Source organism: Marmota marmota, unplaced genomic scaffold, assembly GCF_001458135.2.
Source record: "Marmota marmota marmota unplaced genomic scaffold, marMar, whole genome shotgun sequence".
NCBI lineage: Eukaryota > Metazoa > Chordata > Mammalia > Rodentia > Sciuridae > Marmota > Marmota marmota.
In genome coordinates this window covers 9,752,698-9,763,369 of record NW_025999969.1, presented here as the reverse complement: position 1 = coordinate 9,763,369, position 10,672 = coordinate 9,752,698, and the positions used below count along the sequence as shown (strand labels likewise).

The window sequence follows — 10,672 nt, the reverse complement described above, 5'->3', positions numbered from 1 at the left end:
TTTTTTTTTTTTTTTTTTTTTTTTTTTTTTTTTTTTTTTTAACAGCTGGGAGCAGTATTTGAAGATTTTGGGTACACATGGCATGAGTCTGCTTCATTGAAGAGTAGGGATCAGCGGGAGGAAGAAGGATATCTTAAAAGTGATGTAAAGCCAGGTGTGGTAGTACATTCCTGTAATTCCAGTGACTTGGGAGGCTGAGGCAGGAGGATCACAAGTTCAAAGACAGCCTTAGCAACTTATTGAGACCCTAAGCAACTCAGTGAGACCTTGTCTTAAAACTAAAGAGAAAAAAAAAAAAAGTAATGTTAAGACATCAAAAAGAGCTCGAAGATTTCTGCAGCGGGTGATCTCCGTGACAAACTCTGTCTCCTTTAGATGCTACGCAGTGCCTTGAAAACTCTACCTGCCTGAGCTGAGCCTCAGTTTCCTTTTCTGTAAAGTGAGGGTAGCAATGATTTCAATCCAGGTGACTTCAAGTTGTTGTCTGGACCACAGCAGACCCTGGATGTGGGTGTCCTTGGTAAGCTACAACCCTGTGCCCTGTGGAGGGGTTGCCAGTATCAACTCAGGTCTATTCCAGGCCTGAGATCTGTCTAGCTTCAACTGGACCAGTCCTGGCTGTACTAAGCAGCCCCCCGGAAGCAAGTTGCATGGACTCCCTCTCCCCAACCCCTTCTGCCTGTCAGATTATGCTTTGTGGGTGGCACAGAGGCTCCAGGTATTTGCAAGGTCACTTTGCTGGGAGACTGTCTCCCTAGATGGGATCTCCTAGGATAAACACATCTGAACCAAGAGCCCCAACTACCATCAGCCCTCTGTTAGGGGTCCAGGTTGGTGTCCGGGAAGATATGTGGGGCTCACACCAGGACATCGCACCCCTGGATAGGTAGGGAAGGAAACATTCCTAACAGGTGTACCCAGCTACCAGTGGCATCTGCATAAGATGTTGACATTCACCATAAAGGAATCAAGATAGTTGTCACAAACTTTTCTTAGCTCCCATTTGGAATACTTACTAGTTCCTTCACTGGGTATTTGTTCTAATGTTTGCACATTTCTTCAATCATGGCATTTTTATCAGTGACTTACTATGTGTCAGAGCAATGCTAAGGGCTCTGCATTACATAGACATACATTATGTCTCATTTTAGTCAGGATAGGCTAGATGATGCGCTGGTAACAAATGACCCCACATCTCAGTGGCTCTAAGCAACAAACAGCCATTTCTCACTGACATGAGGCCCTCAGTACAGCTCTTCAGGGAAGGGACCTTCAATCCAAGGAGTGCTCTGTCATCATTCCAACAGCAGACTGTGGGATCTGCTGCATGGGGAGAGTGTGTAAATTGTGCACCATTCAGGAACACTCTGCCTGGAAGTGACACCCTTCATGTTGCTCATGCTTCGCTGGCTAGAGGGTGTTACATTGCCACCTCTACCTTCAGGCAAGAGTAGGACAGTGGACTCCTTCCCTGAGCCTTTAGGAAAGGAAACAGGTATATATGTGGATCTCTGTGCAACAAACCAGCAATGTAGTCATTTTTCTATTTTACACAAGAAGAAACAGGCTGAGCAGCTTCACTTACATAGCTTGTAGGGGGAGAGGTGGGATTTAAACTGGGGAAGGCTGACTGCAAAGCCTTTGCTGTTTCCTGTGTATCACTCCCTGTGGTGCATGTGAGATGGCTGTGTCACAAGGTAGGAAGCTGCAGCCTGGCAATCAGAGGATGGGTAATGGGCTGTGAACTGTCAGAGGAAGGAGAGATCACATCCAGTTGGAGAAATCCAGGTGGCCTTCAATGGGGAGGTGGCACTTGCCTCTAGATGGTGGATAGGTCAGATTTGGATGTTTAGAGATATTTATTCTTTCGGTTAGTCATTTATTCCTCTGGGTCTCTTGTGCCTGGAGAACCAACTGTTTAGAAATCATTTAGTCACACTGCACCCTCACTAGAGAGGTCTGGTGTAATGAGGGTGGGTGGGAGCCAGTTCTGAACAGTGTTTGACCAAGGAGTGTTCCTGGAGTGGGCCCTGGGGAGAAATTTGATGCAGTGGGCAATTAGGAACTGAATTTTATTGCAGATTTTGTGTACCCTTCCTCCTTCTGTTTCCCTCCTTCCTCCTCCCCTTTCCCTTTCCTTCCCTGGCCACTCCTCCCCTCCCCCTTCCCTGGTGCTGAGGGCTGGGAAAGGGGAGGAGGCAGACACAGCTGGGCCTCCCTGGGGGTCTCCCAGCATAAGGATGGGAGGGATAATGTTGCAGGGCCCCAGGGTCCCAGTGTTTGCCTAGAAACTCAAGAAGAAACCTCCAGTGTGAGGCAGAGTGACCCCTTGGAGGGGTGTGGATAACTGGAGTCAAAGAAAATAAGCCAGCCACGGGGAGCAGGCAGGACGCCTGCAGGCAGCCAGGGCGGCCAGGCCTGCTGCGGAGAGGGGCGCGGGGCCTCTGCTCCGTGGGCTCCAGGCCCTGCGGCCTGGGGCAGCTGGTCCCTCGGGCTCACCCAGCCGCCTGCACCTGGCCTGGCGCACAGCTGTGCTCCAGCGAGCTGCCCCACCAGCAGCCAGTTTCCTCAGAGCAGCTACAGCGGAAGTTGGCGCTTCGCTGATTTTCCTGCTTCTCCTCCCCCACTCAGTGAGAACTTGAGGTTAGGGGACAGACCATGCCAGCTCCGGGAGGGTGTGGATAAACCGAGGACTGAGAGGAGCTGGGAGCCACCCTCACATGAGGCTGAGGCTCCACCATACCCCTTGTCCTTCCAAATTCTCAGGCTGCAGCAAAGGGCCTGAGGTCTCTTCTTGGAGGAACTGTTGTGTCTTCCTGGGGCTCAGAGAGGAGTGCCACTGTGTCTGTGTTCTACAGTATGTCCCCTCTTTCCTTCTATGGCATCAAAGGATCTCAGTGCTGGAAGGGATGGGGGTGGTTTACCAAGGCCAATGGTTGCTAGACCTGCTGATGGTCACCTAGGAAGCTTTTAAAAAGGCTCATTCCAGGATTTGAGCCCAGAAGTTCTGACTTAGAAGTTCTGACCTGGCCGCAGGTTCCCTGGGGCCACACCCAGAGTGCCTCAGTGACTTGTGCTTGGCCACCACCCTTTCTCCTGTGAATTGATCATTCTCATTAAGGGGACTGCTCTCAACACCTGCTTGGAGGATCCGCCTTGGTTTATTGCACTCTGTGAGCACTTGCCAGTTCATTGGGCCCAAGTCACCCCAAACCCCACACCCAGCCAGGAGTGGATTTCTGCACCAGCTATGTTCCATTTGATCCAGGAAAGGAGACTTTCCCCAGGTGGGTGACCAAGGTGTTTGTAGGCCAAAGCGGAGAGGAGAGCCTGGGAGCCAGAAACATGGTTCCCAGCACTCCAGATGCCTGTGCTTGACAGACAGGAAGGGCTGCAGGAAGCGTGGGCCATCCCTCCTCCAATATAAGAGCCACCATTGTAGTGTGTGTTATTACACACACACACACACACACACTCCAGACACTGTCTTCTGGAGACACACCCAGAGTATCTCTCCAGGAAAACATTTTTATCTTCATTTCTGAATTTCAAGAAAAGCTTCACAAAAAGTGATGGCTTTGCTCCAGGTGTGGACTCTACTCCTATAGCATCTCATTGGCTTGTTTTTTTGTTCTACCAGGGAGGCAGAGGGTGCAGGGTGGACCTTCTCCTGCACTCACAGAGCACATTGAGCTCAGAGGGCCTGTGGTTCTGAGTTTCTGGTGGTAAAGAGCTAGGATATGTGGACTGTGTTCTCACATTATGCAGACAAAAGTCATGCATATGTGTCCAAGTGTGCACATATGTATAATATGTCATGAGTGTGTATATACACACAGCTGGCCCTCCATATCCGTGTGTTCTTCATCCAGCGTTTTAACATGGATTTAAAAAAAATCAAGAAATGCATTTGTATTGAACGTGTAAAGACATTTTTTCCTGTCATTTCCCCCTAAACAAGATAGTATAAAAGTATTTATGTAACATTCACATCTTATTAGGTACTAGAGATGGTTTAAACTATATGGAGGGTATGTGAAAGTTATATACAAATATGCAATTCTATCTATCTATCTATCTATCATCTAGCTTTTGAAATAGGATATTGCTATGTTGCCCAGGTCAGTCTTGAGCTCCAGAGCTCAAGCCATCCTCCTATCTCAGTCTTCTGAGTAGTGGGGACTACAGGCACATGCCACTGCACTTGGCAGCTACTATGCCAATTTATATCTCCTGAAATGATCTTTTTTTTCCTGGTATGGGGGACCAAACACAGGGCTTTCCATATGCTAGGCTAGCTCTCTACCACGGAACCACATCTCCAGTATATATAAGAGACTTGATCATGCAAGGATTTTGGTACCTGTGGGGTCCCAGAACTAGCCTCCCCACATATTAAGGGTGACTATATATGCAGAGAGGAAGAGAGAGCACACACAATCGGTGAGGCAAGTAGGGTGAATGCTAACTATAGTGGCTCGTCTGACTAAAACACATAGGTGTTCTTTGTACTATTTTTATTTTTGTAATGTTTTGCAATTTTAAATTTATTTCTGAATAAAAGTATTTAAAGGTGTATGTTTTATTCAAAGACAGGAGGCAGTCTGAGTCTGTGGGGTACTTATCCATGGAAGTCCTACTTGTCACATTATCATCTATGCATTTTATTTTTTATTTTTTAAAAAGGGCTAGTGGTTAGTCAGTGGTACAGAGCCTCTTGATATGTGTGGTGGGGGAGAACTTGGATGTGGCCTCTGGTCTTTTTTTTTTGTACCAGGGATTGAACCAAGGGGTGCTTTACTGCTGAGCTACATCCTCAGTCCTTTTTGTTCTTTATTTTGGCATAGGGTCTCACTAAGTTGTGTAGGGCTTTACTAGTTGCTAAAGCTGACCTCAAACTTGCAATCTTCCTGCCTCAGCCTGCCAAGTTATGGGGATTACAGACGTGTGACACCATGCTGAAACATTTATGTATTTTAAGATTGACTTAAATGACAGGGCTCATATGCAAACTTCCCTGGCCTCCCAGTTCATGTACCCTGATTTCATGTATTTTTCCTTCCACTTATTCTGACAGGTAGAAGTGAATTATTTTTAATTTAATGTGTTTCTCCTGCTGGACTATAAGTTTCATGTAGACAGGACCTTGTCTATCTTATTCCTGGATGAATCCCAAGAGCGAAGCACAGCTGGAATATCATATGGGTTCAAGGAACATTTGTTGAAAGAATAACGAATGAGTGAATGAATGACATTGTGGGCCACAGATGCACATAGGTGGACACACATGTGCAAACAAGCTTATGTCCTATTTTCTTAGCTCTATTGCTCTGTTCGGCAGTTAGACTGGAGATGCCAGGATTTGGAGGGCAGCTGGCAGGGTGGCATCATGCCTCTGGAAATGAAATCCTGGGAATGAATGACATCCTTTGGGAACAGAGGAGGATGCCCCTTCCCAGCCAGGGCCCCCTTCTCCTCCCGACCTCGAACTCAGAGGCTCTTCCGGGGGAGAAATGATGCTCTTGTGGCAGGTGGCACAGGCATCCCAGAGACAGCGGGCTGTGAGGGGGGCAGGGATGCTGAGTGGAAGCTACTGCCTTTCTGGAAACAAAAGAGCCCTTTAGAGTCACTCGGTGTCATGTCTTCCTGCCCTGGGCTTCTGCCAAGCTTCCCTCTTCCTATTGTGGAGCAGCGGCAACACCACAAATCTGACCTGCATTTGCTCCTGATGCAAAGCCATGGAGCATGAGGCAAATGGGTGCAGGAGCAAAGGGCGGGGCCGGCCTCATGGCCAAAGTGTGCTCATCAACAGAGAAGTTTTTGTTTTAATCTTTGAAAACCTAATGCATCTACGTATTCAAAATTGAAAAAGCATAAAAACCCATGCCCTTAAATGCCCCCTCTCCCACTGCCCTCTATCCATCCACTTGCCCTTGATGATGTTCTTAGTTTCTTAGGATCCCTTCATGGAGAGTTCAGATATACATGCAAGCATAGAATTCCATACATGCTGCCTTGTTCACTTATTGATAGACTTTGTCTTTTCTATAAGTGTTCATAAAAAGAATGTCCTTGATTCAGTTTTGCTTTTGTCTGCATAGTATTCCACAGTGTCAATGTCCTAAGGAAAATGCCCTGCACAACTAAGGAGCCAGACCAGCCTCTATCTATGAGGAGCCCTTGGTTCCCCAAGGGTGGTGAAGAGCATTGAGGAGACATCAGGAATCCTAGGCCCATACTGTTCTTCAGCGTTGAAATACGACTGTCAAAATTGACATGTGTGATAAAGGTAAAATGCAAACTGGATTTTGAAGATTTCACTTACAAATGTAAAGTATCTTATGCATGATTTTTGTATCATTATAAATCAGGACAATGATATTTTGACTATATTGGTTAAATAAAATATACCATGGGAATAAATTCTACTGGCTTTTTTTTTTCTTTTTCAAAATGTAGCTACTAGAAAATTCTAAATGATGTATGTATGGGGCCAGCATATTTCCATTGGAGCCTGCTTCCCAGGAGACTTAGAGCCCACGACAGAGCTGAGGGTGGGAGGCCCCTGGAGCAGGAGGGGGAAGGCAAAGGAATAGGAAGGAGCTGCCTGGGCTGGGTCAGGAGTTCTGCTCTCCTCCTGTCTCACAGCAACATGCTGGATGATCCCAGAAACCTCCTTACCCTTGTTTCCTCCTGTGTGCGAATGTCAGGGAGGATCAGAGAAAGTCCACGAGGGCTGGGTTCCTCTGTTCTGTCCACAGCTGGAAAAACTCCTGACCTGGAGTGGGTGCTTGCTGAGTGAATGAATGAATGTAGGAAATAAAAGGGGGAAATTTGAGTTTTTTCTTTCCAGGGAAGTGAAGTGTAGGAATCATGGAAGTATTAGGATTAGAGGCCCCTCAAGATTGTAAAGATACCTCCCTGTATGAAACCAAGAATCAGAATAAAGGATGAAGTGACTGGCACTGGGCCAAGAGGTATTGATGGCAGAACCAGGGCCACCCCAGTTTCTTCACTGACACAATCACTGAGAATAAGGGTTGTTAGAAATTCTTATCTGCTGCAAACAGGGCCTGGCCTGGGAAGCCTCCTTCCCTTCTGCCCATTTTAGGGTGGATAATGATTCTTCTGTGTGGCCTGAGGCATCAGGTCTGATGAAGAATGGGCCCAACAGGAACCCACTCAGACCAAGGCTCAGCGTTTTCCAGGACACTCCCTTCAGCACCAGGACCCAGACAGAGGCCCACCATCTCCCCAGACCTCCAGGGCCTGGGGCCTCTTCTGCCCTGGCCTGGAGAAGCTGGAGTCCACCCCAGGGGAGGTGGAGAGGAGCCGGTGGCAGGTTGGGCTCAGCAGCTAGCAGTCCCTAAATCATTCACGCTGGGGTGGGGGAGGCTGCGGAGGGGATTTTCATAGATTATATTGAAAGAATTACAATGGCGAGGGAAAAGAGCCTAGTTCCCACAGTGTCCGGTCACTCCTGTGGGGGGCTGTGGGAGCCGGGTCTGGCTGCCTCTTTCTCTCCAGGGCAGCAGCACACAGTTTTTAATAATTAAGTAACTTTAATTGTCCTGGGAAAGCTGAGCTTGCCTTGGGGCACGCTGCACAAACTCATAATTAATGTTACCAAGAGAGATTAGCAAAGGAGAACTGAGAAATGATTCACTTTTTAAAAAGCGCCTTGCTGTTAAGCCTTGTTATCCTTAGTTTAGAACCTCATTTATCTGCTTTGGGGAGAGAGAGAGAGAGAGGGGAAAAAAAAGTACCCAGCTAATGCATGTGAAATGAAAACTCCACGCCTTTGTAATGTGGTTTAGAAAACATCAGACCAGGAAAATGTTGCCATTTATTGATCCATTCTGGTGACTGAGGGAAAATTTAAGACAGGAATATAATTAATAAATAATAATAATAATACCTTAATAACAACTCATGCTTCTTGATGCCATCTTTGTTGCTTAGAAATTGTCTTAATTTGGGATTTTTAAAAATAATTTTCTCTCCTTTTTTTTTGAAAGATGAATCAAATTCTGTGTCATTTTCAATGATTATATATAAATTGATACTAGGGAAGTGTCTGGCACTTCCAGGTTCAGGGAATACTTGATGAATTCATGAGCACATGAATGAACTTTCCTGAGATTGCTGTTCTGTGGCCTCTCTGTGGAGAGGCTGGTGAGCAAACAGGAAGGAGGTGGTGGCCTTCAGCTCAAGGAATGAGTCCTCACAGGATATTACGTAGGAATAGACGACTCACAGAGACTGCCAGCTGTTGAAGGCACACAGCCCTTCTCCTCCTGGTGCTTCCCTGTTACCTCAGGCAAGTGTGGAGGTCTGAGCCACGGTGTCCTGGAGTGGGGTGGGTGGGAAGGTGAGGTATCAAGGGTATCCCAGTCCCTGAGGTTTTCCACAGGGAGGCTCCTGAGCACCTGGAAATCAAGACACTGAGGTGGCCAATGCAGACCCACAGGTGGAGAGGAGGGGGTTCAGGACTGGTTGGGCTCAGGGACATGAATCAGATCACTTTCTTCCAAGGGAAGTTGGCTAGGTAGTGGCTATGGTCAGAGAAAGCATACTCCTAATAATAATGAGTGTTACTAATGATAACAATGGCCCTCCAAACCATTCCGAACACTAGATGTTATGTGTATGTCCATGTATGTGGAAGTGTGTGTATGTCCATGCTCAAAAGGGTAGCAAACAATTCATACTGTCTTTATACCTTGATTTCTTGCTCATAAAACTATATCATGGGACTAGCTCCATATCAGAATATACAAAGCGGTGCCAATGTTTCAATGGTCAACCAGCACTTCATTTTATTTAACCACCGTTTTTAGCAGTACTAATAGACATTGGGGCATTTTATCCTTTGATCATTCCTGGGTTTCCTTAAAATCTGAGCCTTCACATTGTCTGTTAACATATTTGAGTGCAGCAGAAACTTCGGGGGGACAGATTATTGAGAAATGAATGTTCTACCCTAGGTCTATTACCTGTTTGATTTGTTCATCCCTGCACCTCAGTTTTGCCATCTGTCCAGCAGGGACTTTGGGCTGTATCTGGTATCCCTTGTGCCTTGCAGGATGTCTGTCTCCAGTCCCTTGAGTCTCCCCAAACCCCAGATGCGGCCGAGCGATCACTTCACAGAGGGTCACCCCGGCTGAGCTGTGTGTGGGTGGGGAGGCAGGCTGGGTGACCCGGTGCGCCTCTCCTGTCTCATGATGCAATGGTGAACCCGGGCAAGTTTGGCCTTGCTCTCCTTGGGATCCAGCGTGATTCAGGCCGGTAGCGTGGCTTCCCCACCAGCCAAGGAGCTGCAAGGTAACTTTCCTGGCAAGAGCTCCCAGAATGTCTGATTACTCACCTGTTTTGCAACCACAGCAAACTCCCAGCAAGAAAAGGAGGCAGCTAGCGTGGCTTCCTTCCTGAATTAATGACTTCAGCCTTATGAATGACTAATCAGTTCACTGCGGAGCAGAACTGGGTGGTTGGGTTGGGGTTGGGGGTGGCAGCGAGGTGCCAGGTTGTGGGCCATGCTTTCACCCTTTCTGTCCTCTGCTTGAATGCCTTTGGGTCCTAGTGCTCTCTTTTTAGGGGTCAAAACTGAGGCCAGACATCCTCCCTAAACTCCCAGGGCCTGTTGACCTGGAAATTGTTGCTCTCAGCTGATTGCAAACTTCCTCTCCAACCTTAGCTTCAGTCAGGCAGAGGGAAAGCTAACTACTGAGGGAGAAATCCAAGGTGAGAGGGCTACACAAATTTTGTATAATAGATTCTGTGTTGTACCTAAGAGATTTTTGAAATTAACCTTTTCCTGGGAGAAGGTTTACAGGCAGTCAGAACTATTTAAAGGAGAAGTTTAAGACCAGAACTATGGATCTGGGACTTCTTCAAGAACGGCAGTGCTACCTTGGCTGGTTTCTTTGCCTCTCTTATTTCGGACAACTCATTGTAGACTCTAAGATGAATGGGGACTGGAAGGAATGCATCTTATTTAAAGCAAATTCTCTAATGCAAATCAAAACTACACTGAGATTCCATCTCACTCTAGTCAGAATGGCAATTATTAAGAATACAAGTAACAATAAATGTTGGCAGGGATGTGGGAAAAAGGGTCCACTCATACTTTGCTGGTGGGACTGCAAATTGTTGCAACCACTCTGGAAAGCAGTATGGAAATTCCTCAGAAAATGTGGAATGGACCCGCCATTTGACCCAGTTAAGCCATTCCTCAGCATACACTCAAAGGACTTAAAATCTGCCTACTACAGTGACACAGCCACATCAATGTTTACGGCAGCTCAATTCACAATAGCTAAGCTATGGAACCAACCTAGATGCTCTTCAACGGATGAATGAATAAAGAAAATGTGGTACATATATACAAAGGAATATTACTCAGCCACAAAGAAGAATGAAATCATGGCATTTGCTGGTAAATGTGGAGGCTCTCATGCTAAGTGAAATAAACCAATCTCCCAAAACCAAGGGCCAAATGTTCTCTCTAATATGTAGATATCGTAATAAGGGGTCGGGGTGGGAGGGAAGAATTGAAGTTCATGGATTAGAGGAATGAAGGGAAGAGACGGGGGATGGAAATAGGAAAGACAGTAGAATGAATCAGACATAACTTTTCTATGTTCATATATGAATTCATGACAAGTGAGAC

At 46.7% G+C, this 10,672-nt stretch overlaps 1 long non-coding RNA gene across 1 annotated transcript in view; it reads left to right on the top strand.

Moving 5' to 3' along the window:
• The window catches only part of LOC125617107, a 30,796-nt gene extending 24,373 nt beyond the window's left edge, over positions 1–6,423 (top strand). The window contains exon 5 of the long non-coding RNA XR_007347978.1: positions 6,102–6,423. This is a non-coding gene — a long non-coding RNA (uncharacterized LOC125617107). The remainder of the gene's footprint in view (positions 1–6,101) is intronic.
• Positions 6,424–10,672: the final 4,249 nt, after the last annotated feature.